This window comes from Ambystoma mexicanum, chromosome 1q, assembly GCF_040938575.1.
Source record: "Ambystoma mexicanum isolate Mex_15411 chromosome 1q, UKY_AmexF1_1, whole genome shotgun sequence".
NCBI lineage: Eukaryota > Metazoa > Chordata > Amphibia > Caudata > Ambystomatidae > Ambystoma > Ambystoma mexicanum.
Genome location: NC_090922.1, coordinates 1,545,218,778 through 1,545,235,664, shown reverse-complemented (window position 1 = coordinate 1,545,235,664; position 16,887 = coordinate 1,545,218,778).

Below are 16,887 nucleotides of genomic sequence, written 5' to 3'. Positions count from 1 at the left end.
TCTAACGTGTGTGCACTGGTACTATTTCACCATTAGGGGGCGCTGTGCGTACATCTCGCCGTTGCATTCTAACGTGTGTGTACTGGTACTATTTTACCATTAGAGCGCTGTGTGCACATCTTGCCGTTGCATTCTAATGTTCGTGCAGTGTTGATATTTTACCATTAGGGGCGCTGTGTGTACATCTCGCTGTTGCATTCTAACGTGTGTGCACTGGTACTATTTTACCATTAGGGGGCGCTGTGTGTACATCTCGCTGTTGCATTCTAACGTGTGTGCACTGGTACTATTTTACCATTAGGGGGCGCTGTGTGTACATCTCGCTGTTGCATTTGAACGTGTGTGCACTGGTACTATTTTACCATTAGGGCGCTGTGTGCACATCTTGCCGTTGCATTCTAATGTTCGTGCAGTGTTGACATTTTACCATTAGGGGCGCTGTGTGTATATCTCGCTGTTGCATTCTAACGTGTGTGCACTGGTACTATTTCACCATTAGGGGGCGCTGTGCGTACATCTCGCCGTTGCATTCTAACGTCTGTGCACTGGTGCTATTTCACCATTAGGGGTGCTGTGTGTACATCATGCCGCTGAGTCTTTGGCTACGGTACTGCATGCACCTGTCAATCAAAGCTTTGTGTGCTCATCTCTGCCATCGTCAGAAACTAAACTAATTGTTGCATATCTGGTCTCGAGCCCTGGGAAAGGCCAACTTGTGCAGTTTCAGGCAACTCTGTTGCATCCCCAGGCTTTATGAGTGCAATGAACCAACACAACTCTATCAAACCATTGAAACTCAAATGCTGTGCAATTCTAACTAAGGGCTTTGCGGGGCCTTGCTTGCACAATGGCGGTGCTAATGCTTGCTTCCCGCCACATATAATGTTCCCCTATGCACCCCATTGCACTATGCAGGCCACCACCCAATGCTTTCCCCGTCAGTGTAGAACACAACCAAAGCCACATGATCCCAGGAGGGGCTATTTATGGCCTCTTTGGCTTATTCACTGAACTGGACAAACGCCTCAGATCCCACAGTACTGCCTTTAAGAAATAAATACATCTTTCATGTACAGCAGAGATCAATCAGAAAGAATCACAATGTTACATTTATTTAAACACATATTCCACAATCAGACCCTTCAACTCAAGGAGAAAGGGCAATGTACCCCTATTGCTAAAACTAGTCTAAGGGAGGGAGAGGAATGTACCGTCTATGCTGTATGATATTCTGAGGGAGGGAGAGGAACGTACCGTCTATGCTATATGATATTCTAAGGGAGGGAGAGAAACGTACTGTCTATGCTATATGATATTCTAAGGGAGGGAGAGAAACGTACCGTCTACGTTATATAATATTCCAAGGGAGGGAGAGAAACGTACCGTCTATGGTATATGATATTCTGAGGGAGGGAGGGGTACGTACCGTCTTCCCTATATGATATTCTGAGTGAGGGAGAGAAAGTACCGTCTATGGTATATGATATTCTGAGGGAGGGAAAGGATATTCTGAGGGAGAGGAACGTACCGTCTATGCTATATGATATTTTGAGAGATGGAGAGGAACATACCCTCTATGCTAAATGATATTCTGAGGGAGGGAGAGGAACATACCCTCTATGCTATATGATATTCTGAGGGAGGGAAAGGATATTCTGAAGGAGAGAAACGTACCGTCTATGCTGTATGATATTCTGAGGGAGGGAGAGGAACGTACCGTCTATGCTATATGATATTCTGAGGGAGGGAGAGAAACGTACCGTCTATGCTATATAATATTCTGAGGGAGGCAGAGGAATGTACCGTCTATGCTATATGATATTCTAAGGGAGGGAGAGAAACGTACCATCTATGCTATATGATATTCTAAGGGAGGGAGAGAAACGTACCGTCTATGCTATATGATATTCTGAGGGAGGGAGAGAAACGTACCGTCTATGCTATATAATATTCTGAGGGAGGCAGAGGAATGTACCGTCTATGGTATATGATATTCTGAGGGAGGGAGGGGTACGTACCGTCTTCCCTATATGATATTCTGAGGGAGGGAGAGAAAGTACCGTCTATGGTATATGATATTCTGAAGGAGGGAAAGGATATTCTGAGGGAGAGGAACGTACCGTCTATGCTATATGATATTTTGAGAGATGGAGAGGAACATACCCTCTATGCTATATGATATTCTGAGGGAGGGAAAGGATATTCTGAAGGAGAGAAACATACCGTCTATGCTGTATGATATTCTGAGGGAGGGAGAGGAACGTACCGTCTATGCTATATGATATTCTAAGGGAGGGAGAGAAACGTACCGTCTATGCTATATGATATTCTAAGGGAGGGAGAGAAACGTACCGTCTACGTTATATAATATCCCAAGGGAGGGAGAGAAACGTACCGTCTATGGTATATGATATTCTGAGGGAGGGAGGGGTACGTACCGTCTTCCCAATATGATATTCTGAGGGAGGGAGAGAAAGTACCGTCTATGGTATATGATATTCTGAGGGAGGGAGAGGAACAACCCTCTATGCTATATGATATTCTGAGGGAGGGAAAGGATATTCTGAAGGAGAGAAACGTACCGTCTATGCTGTATGATATTCTGAGGGAGGGAGAGGAACGTACCGTCTATGGTATATGATATTCTGAGGGAGGGAGGGGTACGTACCGTCTTCCCTATATGATATTCTGAGGGAGGGAGAGAAAGTACCGTCTATGGTATATGATATTCTGAAGGAGGGAAAGGATATTCTGAGGGAGAGGAACGTACCGTCTATGCTATATGATATTTTGAGAGATGGAGAGGAACATACCCTCTATGCTATATGATATTCTGAGGGAGGGAAAGGATATTCTGAAGGAGAGAAACGTACCGTCTATGCTGTATGATATTCTGAGGGAGGGAGAGGAACGTACCGTCTATGCTATATGATATTCTAAGGGAGGGAGAGAAACGTACCGTCTATGCTATATGATATTCTAATGGAGGGAGAGAAACGTACCGTCTACGTTATATAATATTCCAAGGGAGGGAGAGAAACGTACCGTCTATGGTATATGATATTCTGAGGGAGGGAGGGGTACGTACCGTCTTCCCAATATGATATTCTGAGGGAGGGAGAGAAAGTACCGTCTATGGTATATGATATTCTGAGGGAGGGAGAGGAACATACCCTCTATGCTATATGATATTCTGAGGGAGGGAAAGGATATTCTGAAGGAGAGAAACGTACCGTCTATGCTGTATGATATTCTGAGGGAGGGAGAGGAACGTACCGTCCATGCTATATGATATTCTAAGGGAGGGAGAGAAACGTACCGTCTATGCTATATGATATTCTAAGGGAGGGAGAGAAACGTACCGTCTACGTTATATAATATTCCAAGGGAGGGAGAGAAACGTACCGTCTATGGTATATGATATTCTGAGGGAGGGGTACGTACCGTCTTCCCTATATGATATTCTGAGGGAGGGAGAGAAAGTACCGTCTATGGTATATGATATTCTGAGGGAGGGAAAGGATATTCTGAGGGAGAGGAACGTACCGTCTATGCTATATGATATTTTGAGAGATGGAGAGGAACATACCCTCTATGCTATATGATATTCTGAGGGAGGGAGAGGAACATACCCTCTATGCTATATGATATTCTGAGGGAGGGAAAGGATATTCTGAAGGAGAGAAACGTACCGTCTATGCTGTATGATATTCTGAGGGAGGGAGAGGAACGTACCGTCTATGCTATATGATATTCTGAGGGAGGGAGAGAAACGTACCGTCTATGCTATATGATATTCTGAGGGAGGCAGAGGAATGTACCGTCTATGCTATATGATATTCTAAGGGAGGGAGAGAAACGTACCGTCTATGCTATATGATATTCTAAGGGAGGGAGAGAAACGTACCGTCTACGTTATATAATATTCCAAGGGAGGGAGAGAAACGTACCGTCTATGGTATATGGTATTCTGAGGGAGGGAGGGGTACGTACCGTCTTCACTATATGATATTCTGAGGGAGGGAGAGGAACATACCCTCTATGCTATATGATATTCTGAGGGAGGGAGAGGAACATACCCTCTATGCTATATGATATTCTGAGGGAGGGAAAGGATATTCTGAAGGAGAGAAACGTACCGTCTATGCTGTATGATATTCTGAGGGAGGGAGAGGAACGTACCGTCTATGCTATATGATATTCTAAGGGAGGGAGAGAAACGTACCGTCTATGCTATATGATATTCCAAGGGAGGGAGAGAAACGTACTGTCTATGGTATATGATATTTTGAGGGAGGGAGGGGTACGTACCGTCTTCCCTATATGATATTCTGAGGGAGGGAGAGAAAATACCGTCTATGGTATATGATATTCTGAGGGAGGGAAAGGATATTCTGAGGGAGAGGAAAGTACCGTCTATGCTATATGATATTTTGAGGGATCGAGAGGAACATACCCTCTATGCTATATGATATTCTGAGGGAGGCTAGAGGAACATACCCTCTATGCTGTATGATATTCTAAGGGAGGGAGAGGAATGTACCGTCCATGCTATAAAGGCTCCTTTCCTGTCCTGAGCCTGAACTGCAAAATCGTGCCTCCATCGTAGGAGCAGGAGCTCCTAACACTGCAGGAGCAGTGCCCCTGGTCACCAACGATCCCTAAATGCAACAGCCCGTTGCAAGGTAAGCCTCTGCGCTTATTATATGTTATGTTATGTTATGTTATTTTGCACTTATATAGCGCCTTATATACCAGTGGTATGGTCTGAAGGCGCTGGTAGATTGAACGCCCTTGGGAACCGAAGTTCTTGTCAGTAGAGGGAGGAGAGAGGATCCAAAAGGTGCGAGTGCGCATCTGGTATGTGTGCAGCTGGTGCGAAAATTCCTGTGGAAGCTGCTTCATAGCGGTAGGTGTGGTGGCTGAGAGGTCAGGAGTATGTGTTCGAATCTGGCAGGAATTATCCAGACCGAGAGTGGCAGCGTAAGGCCTGAGGAGAACGCCTGGCTGGGGGTGCGAGACCAGCAGTGATTACAATAGGGTGATGTGGAGTGAGCGGCGTCAGATGTTGATATGAGAACAGTTATACCGAATGGTGTCATAGTATCTCTGTGTTCTAGTTGGGTGGTGGTGTAAGGAGAGAGTAAGCGTGGGGTGTGATATGAGGTATGATCTTTTAAATGATCAATGCATTCTAGGTATAATATGGACGTCATGCAGTTAAGCAATTTGTCCGTTCTGCACATTCGTCGGCTCTCCACACGTCCTCTTGCCACACACGTGGTGAATCACTTGAGAGAAAAGCAAATTAGCTAGTCAAGCACTAGCTTTAAACAAAAATGTGGTTGCTTTTCGATATTTCCAGTATTAAATTACTACAAATCAAAAAAGTAATTCCCTCTTTAACCTATGGAGCAGAAGCAATGTTTTACATCCTGAGCATGGTATTGTCTCCGGTGGAGGATCAGTTTTGGAAAAAGGTACTGGGTCTTCCACCATCGACTCCAATCCAGATCATACGTTGTGAGCTGGGCCTCTCTCTCCCCTCGACTGCCGAATCTGGATCTAATCCACAAGGAACTAATATCTCGGAATAGCCTGATGCTGAACGACTGGGCATAGAAAACCACTGTCGAACTGAATAAAATCGGGGGGTGGGGAGGGGGGAATCCCTCCTAACCCAACAAGCATAAAGAAGAAACTGAACGTGAATGATTGGATCCAGACTTTAGAAATCGACAGGAAGCTAACAGCCCATACTTCATTTGGCATCGTAGTCGCAGAAATTAAATGTTCCACCTAAATACTTTTCACAGTTTCCGAACTGAATGTACCAGGACCAGTTTTTGAGAGCAAGATTGAACCGCTTTGGCAATATGTGGCGTAACTCAGAACACTTGTCGCTTTTGCAAAGAGGATTTATATGTGTAAACACTGAAGCACCTTCTATTCTGTCCAGGGCTTAAAGACGAGCGAACTGTGCAACTCGACCACTTGATGTCAGAGTACTTGGTACAGGATCTGAAAGACTGGTGGATTGTCTTGACGAGCGGCGGCAAGACTTTGTATGTGATTGCAGTGGTTACATTTTTTGACGAAACTGTTTAAGGACACAGATTTTGAGCATTAATGATGATGGATGGAAAGGAACATCTGGTTTTTACTACTTTGCTAAAAAAAAAAAATTGTAAATCAATTAAAGGAAGCTTGTAAGATGAATGGCGGAGGTGGCTTGTCTGGCCTGGATCGCTAAAGTAACAGGCCTATATGCAGAAGGAGACTGCTAACAAAAAAAAAAAACGGGACACCCATCCGAAAATATTTGGTAATTCGTTGAGGAATGCCCATTAATTGCGTGACAAGTCCCATATTAGCTGGACCATACCCATTTGCCCATCCTGCTTACAATCACCATTGGGCAACACGAGGCCAGCTACACCGAAGATGGGTGCCCGAGAAATCCGAGCTGCACCTCCTTCCTGATTATCTGCAGCCAACTCCTGATGGGCTATCTGGTGCCTTTTCTGCACCAATCGCGAGCCGGCCTCTCCGGCATGCCGGCCTCTCCGGCATGCCGCACGAAACTCTGCCCCCGTCTGGCAGCCGCGGACCCTCCGATGAGCCCTTGTTAGCAGGTATGAAGTAACGCGCAGAGAGAATTCTACGCCTGCCATATTGCCATATGGCTTCCACTGCCGCTTACTAGTAAGGGTGCCAAGAAGACTGTCCGTTTGTATTGTATATTGCAGACTAAATGAGCACCTCATTGACTCACGGCCACTACCGAGTTGCCTGCCTCCACCGCCCAATGATGGTGTGCCGCCCCTTCTGAGAGCCAATTGCGGAATGCCCCAGCGTTAACCTGGCACTATACAGCCTTGCTACAAACACGCACCAAGGATATAACACCCAGCACAGACTTTCGCCTTTAGCTGCCAAGCATTTCAAACCTACATGTCTACGTGCATATGCTTCGTGTATACTGTCCACTGCAGCGTTCTCTTTGTTACCTAACATGCTATGCTTTTTGAATTCAAATGTCGTAAAGTTATACACGTGGCCCACCGCTGCCCTCACTGTGCTCCCCAGCTGCCTCCTGCACACTGTAGTCATTGCTGCACTGCCACTCACCTGTGTTATGCCATGTCCTAACATCTGCTGGCATCCGATGGGTAATCAAATCCAGATACTGTAACGACCAGTCTATACCTGCCTTTTGGATAATTGTACTTGGGCATTGTGCCTACTGCAGCATTACGTGATTGCTAGCCCACACCTGCCTTGTTGGATATTTGTATCTAGACCCTGTGTTTACTGCTGCACTCACTACCTATCACCTGTGTCATGCCATTTCCTAGCATTCGCTGGCATCTGATGGATAATCGAATCTAGACTCTGTGATCTTACCGCACTGCCACTATCCTCACGTCAAGCCTATCCCCTTACTACCAATATTCTATATTGCCTAGCTTACACCACTATTTATATCTAGCTATAGTGTACAGCATTGTGCTTCCTAGATGCTCACCTATACTGTTCAGTCAATGTCTGCCACTGCTATTCAGCAATAGTGTATTGCAGACTGCACAGTGTCTGCCCCCTACAACTATACCACAACGGGTATACCCTTCTAGCACGCCTCCCTTGATTATTAGCCTGCCTGCCTGCCTCCTGCTCCTCATAAACAAAATAACATTGCCGAGCATGTCATCCTACCCACAGATTACTATGTACTCCACTACACCCAACACTAAACCATCTAGTAGCTCACCCCTAGTCATAAAAAACCCACATCCAGGGCTACCCATTAGCTCCCCCTGCTCTACCGTAGACAGGAATCTTAGACTTAGACTAGCCAAAATCTATGAACCTCTCGCCCGCTCAATGCCCACTGTACAGAGATCAAAATTTATGACTACCAGCCCAAACACCCTCAAATCCTATCTATACCAAGACTCACACCCTAAAACACCACATAGCCCCTCTAAACAGAGCAATCCTGAAACAACACAAATCCACCCTCCCACCATAACCACCGCGAGCCCCCAAATCAAGGGAGCCTTGATTAACGCCAGATCATTAGCAGCTCATGCAACAGAAATAGCAGACCTGATCCTCAAAGAAGACCTCGACCTCCTCGATATCACAGAGACATGGCTCCGTCCGGCAGCAGGCCCTATGCTCATGCTTGCTGTCCCTGACAATTATTCTATCCTGAGACAAGACCGACCCAACGCTAGAGGAGGGGGTGTCGCTATCATCTATAAATGTAGTCTCTCCATGAGATTAGCAACCACTATAAGCGCCCTCTCTTGTGAATTACTCTCAGTTAAAGTCCCCCTCACTAATGCCCAAACCCTCAACATCCATGTGTTCTATCGCCCTCCAGGCCCAATAGGCACATTTGATGAGGATATTAATACCATCCTTTCCAGCAACCTTAAAAGTTCCACTCAAGCACTCATCCTTGGGGACTTTAATATGGGTTTCAATGACCCGGAAGACCAATTCGTCAGTGCCACCCTTAATACTCTTTCGAACTAGGATTTACCCAAAGAAGTATGGAACCTACTCATGCCAAAGGCAGAATACTCGATTGGGTAGCTGACTACAACTGCCTAGCCAATATTACTGACATTACACCGCTAGCCTGGACTGACCACCACCTGATTTCGTTCATGCTTTCTACCACCCGACCCCCACCCTTGCCGACCAGTAGAGCTCCACCCACACTTACGAGAAACAAGAAAAGTATAACTGCAGAAAGACTCATCCCGAACCTACTCCCCACACTTAACACCCCCCCCGACAACCTGGACCCTGAGATCCTGGTGGGAGAATATAATGAAATCATGTCCCCCTCGTTGGACCTAATGGCCCCCCTCAAACTCCGTCCAAGTGAGCCTAAAAGGCACCTGAACAAATGGTATACACCTTTCCTTAAAAACCTAAGGCAGCAAAAGAGAAACTGCGAAGCCATCTGGAAAAAAGTCCCGTCAGTAGCCAACAAACTCAAACTTACTAAACTAGCGGCCCTTTACAAAAAGGAAATCTACTTAGCAAAACAAACCTCCTTCGACTCTCGTATATCATAAGCCAAATCAAACATGAAAGAACTATTCTCCATCCTTAAAGAAGTAGAAACCCCCGTAGCACCACCTGATACTTGTATCAAAGATACAAATTGGTGCTCAGCAATTCAGAATGCTTTAGCTAACAAGATCACCACCTTACAAAACAAAATATCCTGCAAAAAAGCCTCCTTAAATGACCCCCACCTGTCCAAACCTCCTGAGAAGCCTACCCCAAGGGAAACTACCCGCTTTAATTTCTCTAAAGTCACTTCATTGGAAGTAGAAAAAATCATCCTGTCACTTAAACCCTCCAACTGTCTGGGAGACCTGTGCCCTGCACAGCTCATTAAAGACGCTGCCCGCGACCTCTCCCCTTTCATCATGAAGTTAATGAATGCATCCTTCACCACTGGATCTATCCTCAATAATCTAAAACAATCATGGGTATTACCACTACTAAAAAAAACACACTCGACCCTGCCATGCCCACTAACTATAGACCCATAACGACCATACCATTCCTTCTAAAAATTCTGGATAAGGTCGCCTACGTACAAATTCAGAAATACTTGGAAGAACATCACCTGCTAGGAGCCAGACAGTCAGGCTTCCGTCCCCAACATGGGACTGAGGCGGCCCTTATCGACCTCAAATCTCAGATCGATATGCTCAGAGACAATGGCCAAGCTGCCTTACTCCTCCTCCTTGACCTCTCTGCAGCATTCGACCTGGTCGACCACTCTGTCTTATGCTCACACCTCCACTCCTCAGCCCACTTCTCTGATGAGGCCATTACATGGATTAGATCATTCCTCAATAACAGAACCATGAGGGTCTTTTCACCTACAGCCGCAGCAGACCCCGTTCCCATCACTTGGGGTGTGCCACAGGGCTCCTGTGTCTCCCCCACACTGTACAATATATTTACTAAGCCCCTTTTAAGATAATTTGGATCATCTCGGTATCACCTACACCAACTATGCAGATGATACCCAGATCCTCCTTCCACTTTCTGGAGATTATGGGAAGGATTTGGCCTTGGTGAATAGAGTGTACATCATCATCCAGGCATGGATGGCCACCCATGGACTATGCCTGAATGATGATAAAGCTGAACTCATCATCCTGGGCACGACTGCCAGCTTAAAGAAGCTAGACTCCGTCTATTCATCCTTTACGAATGATGGCAATAGTATCAAGGAAGGACTAGAGGTAAAAACGCTGGGCTTCTACTTAGACTCTAATTTCTCTTTCAACAGACAGGTGAACGCCCTAGCCTCTTCCACGGCTTACACGTGCAAATTGATCCGGGAAGCCAAACCCTTTCTGTCTGACAGTAGTTGTTTGACCCTGGCTAAAGCCCTCATACTGTCCCGCCTGGACTACTGCAATGCGCTTTACCTTGGGTCCACCAAAGCCACTACCAGTAAACTTCAAACCCTCCAGAATAATGCTCTCAGAGCGGCCCTGGGCATATCTAGAAGAGATCACATTACAGTCCACAGCCAACAGAACAATTGGCTCTCCATTAATGACAAAATCATTTTAAAAACTGCATCACTCACTCACAAGGCCTTCAATAACGCTGCTCCCATTTACCTGATCAACAGATTTCATAGGCAGATTTCCCTGAGACCCACAAGAACAGCCTACAAAGATTGCCTATCTGTCCCCAACTTTAATCGTGCTACCATAGGGGGTAATAGTTTCCCAGTGAAAGCGGCCAAACTGTGGAACTCTCTAGCACCCAGTCTCAGAATGGACTTACATCACCAAAACAACTGTTCTAAGTTTGTTTCATGGTTGAAGTCGTAAGCCTCCAACTTATTCAGCCTTAAGTTCTCATTCCTGCCTACGGTACCCACTGTATTCTCACATGTTACTTGTAAATTTGTATAGATTCCTGCCAATATTAATATTGTATATATGTACTTGTATATGTTACATTTCATTTTGTGGCAACTAAGCCTCACAAATTCATGTAACTGCTGCGCCTTGTTACCCCAGGGTTTTCTGGCGCATTACAAATAATAAAACAAACGAACAAACAAACATATGATATTCCAACGGAGGGAGCGAAATGTGCCGTCTATGCTATATGATATGCTATATGCTATATGATATTCTGATATTCTGATATATATGATATTCTGAGGGAGGAAGAGGAATGTACCGTCTATGCTGTATGATATTCTGAGGGAGGGAGGGAGAGGAACGTACTGTTTATGCTACTACACACCTCTACATCTATGCGAGTTAAATTAAACATGGGAGGAAGACTATCACCTGCCATCCAGACCCACAGAGGAGTGAAGCAGGGTTGTGCTCTTGCCTCTTTCCTATTCAACTTCTATATTCTGGATATAGGCCCTGTCCTAATGAACTGTGTAACAGATGCGCCTCGTATAGGCTCTCAAAGGGTTCCCTATCTACTATACGCAGATGATCTGGTACTATTATCCTGTACACCTATAGGCTTACAAAACATGTTAAATCAACTAGGCACATATGCAACATCAAACAACCTTGTGATCAACACAGCTAAATCCCAAATATTAGTGTGCAAGAACAACTTCACAAAAAAATATCACCTTGAGTGGTCTCTTCAAAACTGTGTATTAACCAAAGTCGTCAAATATAAATATCTTGGAGTTTATATTGAACATAAAAAAACCCTAAGTACCACGGCAACTGAAACTAGGGTGAAGTTAAACTCCTTGATTTCACAATCGAAAATCATTCTCCGAAGATATGGGAAATTCACAGTGAAACATGTTGTGCAATTCTATAAGGCCAAAGCAATTCCAATTCTGCTATATGGTGTTGAGGCCCTGGTCCCACAAAATCGTAAATTTTGGGATAGCATAGAAGCTAGATATTGGAAAAAAGTTTTAACACTTTCGCCAGGAACACCTTTGGCCATATTGCGACATGAATTGGGTCTGATCTCCTTATATACTCATGTATTATGGAAGCAATGCGCTCTTCTCCGAAAAATGTTGGATGGTATGGGGAAACGCAGCCTTCTACATGTATTGGCCCAAAATTTATTAACCACCAAAATTGGTATGTCGTTGAAGTGGAGAAATCATACGCTAAATGCGATTTCTGATGCTTCAGTAACGATCGAGCTTCTATTGACAAATCCTGATCGTGCCAAAAACAAAATTCACCAAGCAGACTGGATATTCAACATGACAATCTGCTCAAAACTTAAGGATTTTAACCCCGAAGCATTTGGTGTTAAAAGGCATGGGGTAATATCAGAGTATCTACTAAAATATCCATCACCTACATGCCGTCAGAAATATCTAAGATTCAGACTAAATCAATATGAAACTAATGAGATTTTATATAGAAGGAGAGTAATATCAAAGGATCAGAATTTCTGTCGGCACTGTAATGACAAAGGACAATGCGAAACATTGCAACATCTTATAACTGAATGCCCCGCCCTATATAACATAAGAGCAAAATGCTTTGGAAATAAATTGTTGGTCCAGAGTGGTACTAGTCACAGACAGTTATGGAATCTCTTATTTTCTAACCCAAGATTAACAATACAGCTTGCAATTGTGCAATTTCTTAATCAAATATTTCCTGATACGAAGACTGCTTGTATCTATGTGTCAGATTCACCAGGTGAGTAACCTCCTTTCCCAACCTCCTCCTCACCTGACCCTTCGGAGATGTTGTCCTTGGTTTCTGTGGTGGGTTTTCTCCTAGCTTTCTTGTCTTCGGCAGGCAACTGTCTTTGGGATGTCTTCTTCTTTTTATCGCGTAAGTAAGGCCTGGCTCCCTCAGAGGCCACCTTGACAGGGAAGGAACACCTGCCCAAGGGGAACCCCGAGGAGCCAAACCTCCAATGGCAGGGAAAAAGCCAAAAAGGCACAAAAAACCCTGGTAGGATGTATTTCTTCCTTGAGATGGATAGTCAAAGACTGTAGAGATTTCGGAGTCTTTTCTGAGCAACTTCCGGTGTAGATGCGGAATAACAGTATAAGGAGCTTGGACTTCGATGGAGAAAGAAGAAAGGAATATAGAACAGTTCCCACTTACCGAGAGCTCTGGCAGCACCCAGAGAGTGAAGGTACCCAAGTCGCGATCGCGGACGCCAAAAATAAACAACTCCGCGACCGCAAACCAAAACGGGAGTGCCGCGGCGCTGCGAAAAGAAAAGGGAAAAACAGTACCGCAGTGAAGGAAGGAAAAACAGAAACAATACCGCTGCAAACACCGGGTAAGTGCGAAACTAGCGGACAGGACAGGAAGAAATTAACAGGGGAAGGCAGAAACTGGAACACAGGCGAGAAAGGAAAGAATACAAGATATGAAGGACCGAGAGAACGGAAGTCAAGGGTTTAGCGGGGAACTCTAAGAAGAACTGAGGAAGGACGATCCGTAGCTCGCAGCGTTGAAGAGTCTGAAGGAAACACAGATACAACGCGCCGGAAAGGGGGCGTGGTTGCGTCTTATAGCCCAGCGACGCCATGTTGGGTGAGGACTAGACCGAAGTATACTATTATCGGAGACGCCATGAGCTCCACAGCTTCCATGGACGAATCCTGACAGTATACCCCTTTCCCTTCGGGGGCCCTCCGGGTTTCCCCGGGTGGAGGCGGTGGAAACGTTGAATGAGCCTAGGAGCATGGAGATGACCTCTAGGTTCCCACGTTCTCTCTTCCGGAGGATAACCCCTCCAGTGTACCAGATATTGAAGTCTTCCCTTACGGTATCGTGAGTCCACCAGATAAGCCACCTCATACTCCTCTTGAACAGGTGGGTGTAAAGGTTTCTTGTTAGACAGTCTTCGTGCATACGGGTCCGTCTGGTATTCTTTGAGCAAAGAGGTATGGAAGACCGGATGCACCCTTCGGAGTCTGTCCGGTAGTTTAAGTCTGTAAGCCACCGGGTTAATCTGAGCGAGAATGGGGAAAGGCCCTATGTATCGTGGTGCAAATTTGCCAGCATGGACCCATTTTGGCAAAAACCTTGTGGACAACCAGACTAACTGGTTGGGCTTCCAGGCCGGATTACTACCTCTCCTCCGGTCTGCCCATTTCTTGTGCATCTGTCTGCTGGACTCCAGGGCCCTTTTGGCCGTCTTCTTCACTTCTATGAGTTCCACCAACAAGCTATCAATAGCAGGTGTCCTGGTGGAAGGTAAACCTAACCATGGCAAGGGGTTGGGATGGTACCCGTAAGTACAGAGGAATGGGCTCATTTTGATGGATGTATGAAGAGCATTGTTATAGGCGAATTCCGCCTGAGGGAGAAAGGAAACCCAATCTTCTTGCTTATTAGAGCAAAAACATTGAAGGTACTGTTCAAGAGTAGAATTTAACCTCTCGGTCTGACCATTGCTCTGCGGATGGTAACCTGATGACAACGCTCTGTCGATGCCTAGCTGTTGGCATAAGGTGGTCCAGAATCTTGAGGTGTATTGGGATCCTCTGTCCGAGACTATAGTCCTAGGCAGGCCATGTAGTCTGACAATGTCCCTTAGGAATACTGCTGCCATCTCTGGAGCCGATGGTAGATGGGATAAGGCTGAAAAATGTGCCAGTTTGCTGAAGGAATCGATAGTTACCATGATGGTATTCATTCCCTTTGAGAAGGGTAGCTCCACGATAAAGTCTGTGGAGATATGTTCCCAAGCCCTTCCTGGTACTTTTGACTGTTGTAGCAAGCCCATCGGCCTCCCTGTAGGATTCTTGCTACTGGCACACACCGGGCACGAAGAGACGTATTTGTCTACGTCCTTGCGGAGAGTGGGCCACCAAAATTGTCGACATATGAGATCCCGTGTCTTGCGTATGCCAGGATGACCCGACAACTGAGAGTCATGGCACCACTTGAGTATCTGGCTCTGCAGGGTCTTAGAAGGGATATAGAGAGCCTTTCCCAGGTAGTACAAACCGTCTGGGTCTTGAATGACTGACCGAGGCAGTGCTTCTTCCTCCTTATATTGCTCCATGAGTTCATGCAAGAAAGGGATCACGGTGGACACTCTCAGTGCCTTAGAAAGCAGTAATTCATGACCCTGGATCTTGGTGGGTTCTTCTCCTTGGCTTCGGGATAGGGCATCGGCAACATGATTTTCGGTACCAGGTATGTAGGTAAGAATAAAGTCGAACTGTAAGAAATAATATGCCCAGCGGGCATGGCGGGAATTGGTGCATTCCATTTGTTGGAGTACCTTTAAATTCCTGTGGTCAGTGCGAATAAGGAACTTATGGTTTGCCCCTTGCAGCAGATGGCGCCATTCTTGACATGCCAGCTTCATGGCCAATAGTTCCTTTTCGAGGACTGAGTAGTTCTGCTCACTGCTAGTCAACGTCTTTGAATAGTAGGCAACTGGATGTTCCAGTCCGTCCTCTGCCTCTTGTAACAGCACTGCTCCTATTGCTCCAGCTGAGGCATCGGTCTCAAGGACAAAGGGTCGGTTCTGATCTGGCTGGACTAGAATAGGGGCTGTAGAGAAATGTTCCTTTAAACGCCTGAAGGCCTTCCTCTGGTCTTGATCAAATGAAAACTTGACGCCCTTCTTAAGCAAATGAGTGATGGGTTGTACTAGCTGGGAAAAATTCGGAATGAATTGTCTATAAAAGTTCGCCAACCCTAGGAATCTCTGTATCTCCTTGACATTTTGGGGTTCTTTCCAGTCTTGGATCGCCCGTATCTTACTTGAGTCCATCTGTACTCCTGCTGCAGAGAGAATAAAGCCCAGATAAGATACTGACCTGGCTTCAAAAGTACACTTCTCGGGCTTGACTAATAGGTGGTTGGCCTGTAAACGGAATAATACCTCCTTGACCTGATCCCTGTGTTCTGGAAGGCTGCGTGAGTACACCAAGATATCATCCAAGTAAACCACTACTGACACAAACAATAAGTCTGAAAACATTCTGTCCATAAACCGCTGGAATATGGCGGGAGCGTTTACAAGCCCGAACGGCATCACCCTATATTCGAAGAGACCTAAAGGTGTCCGAAAGGCAGTCTTCCACTCATCACCCTTACGGATCCTCAAGAGATGATAGGCTCCTCTGAGATCCAATTTGGTATAGAATTGGGCTCCTTGAACTGCTTCCAGCACGTCCCTTATCAAGGGCATGGGGTAGCGGTCTCTAACCGTTACCTGATTAAGCCCCCGGTAATCTATGCAGGGTCTGAGTTCTGCTGAGTCCTTTTTTGGTATAAAGAACAGTGAAGCTCCGCAAGATGACCTGGATTCTTGGATAAGGCCGTTCTGGAGGTGAGCGTCTAAGTATTCTCTTAAAGCCTTCTTTTCAGGCAAAGACAAAGGGTACATCCGACCAAACGGAACTTGAGAGGAAGGCTCGATGTTGATGGCGCAATCTTCCGACCTGTGGGGAGGAAGTACTCTTGGCAGTATATCCTTGAAGACTTCAGAGTATTCCTGGTACTGGAGTGGGATAGAAGATACTGTCTTCTTTATTGGATTGCTTAATTCTTCTACTCCAATCTGGAGGTTAGGGACCTCCATGCAATGTACCTGACAATAATCCGAATCAAAACATACCTTGTTAGTGAACCAGTCAATTGAAGGGTTGTGCCTTCGAAGCCAGGGAATTCCGATGACCAACGGAAAGTGTGCCGCCTTAATCATATCAAATACCATGTCTTCGGTATGCTGTTCCATCTTCATCCGTAATGGAACGGACTCCTTGACTATGGGCCCTGAGGACAGAGGAGTACCGTCCACTCCTTCCACTGGAATAGGTTTGTTCTTGAGGCGCTCGGGCACCTTGTTTTTCCTGGCCCAGTCTATGTCAATAAAATTCCCTGC